The sequence below is a fragment of the Biomphalaria glabrata genome, chromosome 12 (assembly GCF_947242115.1).
Source record: "Biomphalaria glabrata chromosome 12, xgBioGlab47.1, whole genome shotgun sequence".
Taxonomy (NCBI): domain Eukaryota; kingdom Metazoa; phylum Mollusca; class Gastropoda; family Planorbidae; genus Biomphalaria; species Biomphalaria glabrata.
In genome coordinates, this window is record NC_074722.1 from 13,168,898 (window position 1) to 13,170,395 (window position 1,498).

A 1,498-nucleotide genomic window follows, 5' to 3' on the forward strand; every position below is an offset into this window, starting at 1 on the left:
TGGAACACACACACACACACACACACAAACACTGTAAAACAGACTATTAGATCCTGTCAAGAAATGGCTGCCTGGTTACAATGGCCTTGAGTGTATCATTGCAATGCAACGGTCTCGATATCTGTACCATCCCCTGCCGTGCAGAAAGAAGCTTAAATTTCATTGGTTTGAGTCAGAAACATTGAATTCAACAACAAAGACATTCAAAATTATTCAAGAACAATGGTACCACTTATTTCGATAAAAATGAGCTCTCTACACTTTGCTTTAGTGCTACCAGACCTTATAGCTACCATCCAGCGACGTAACTTATCTCTTCTTGATAACAAACATCAGTCTTTGAATGTGGGTCACAATGTCGCAGTGAGACTTTGTTTTGCTTTATTTCTTAATAGCCTCAAATCAAATAAATACAAAACAAACGGAATGTTTCAGTCACGTCAAATGTTGACTATGACTTTGTCCTGACATAAAAACAAATTAAAACCTGGGATATTACTAGCATAGACAAAGGGGTATAGCACGTATAAAGTGCAGACTGTGGAAAAAAGGCAACAGAATGGCAGCAGAATGTTATGATTGTAGTAGACTGTGTCTAAACACAAGATTGAAGTACTCCAATGTGAGCTGACAGTGAGGAAGTTCAGGGAACAAAGCGTTCTCGTGCCAGAAGCTGTTCATCGGCCGGGCAAAGAGTTCTTAAGTTGCATGGGACCACCGTTGAAAATCAAACATGTTATCAAGCTCTAAAGAATTAGCGTTATGAGATATGAATTTGAAGCCGCCTCTCAAATGTGAGCCGCACACGATTTTGGGCTTTTTGAAATCGTAAATACAGATTCAGCTGAATATCTTCGAACAAATGCCGCATAGAAAATAAGCAGTGACTTTCTATGCCGCTTTTTCTGACATAACTGTTTTTAAAAGGTCAGGAGACAAAGAACAATTTTGTTTCGTAAAGTATTTCACTTTGCAATCATTTGACACAGTCAATATGCAGATCATTATATTTTCAAGTAAAAACTCCTGTTTTTTTTCACTTAACATTTATCATCGATTTTTACAAAGCTTATATCAACTATGTCTGTCTGTCTGTCTGTCCGGTACAAATTTTGAAAACGTTATTTCTCCTACTTCCGTTCTGGAATAAAGTTAAAGCCAGAGCATAAGTATTCATTCATATTCATTGTTTCTAACAAAACATGAATCAATAAAATCATTAACTTATATATTAATAAAATAGTGGTAATTTATTAATTTAGTTTGATATCGAAAAAGGATATAAATATATATATATATATATATATATATATATATATATATATATATATATATATATATATATATATATGGCTGTAAATATAGAATTCTTTGAACTAGATAAATCTTGATTTTGCTTGTCTTTTTTTCTAAATCTATGTTATCAATTACTTTATCAAGTAAAATAGACTGATGAACAAGTCACAAATCTGTTGTATACTTTTATCCTTTCAATATG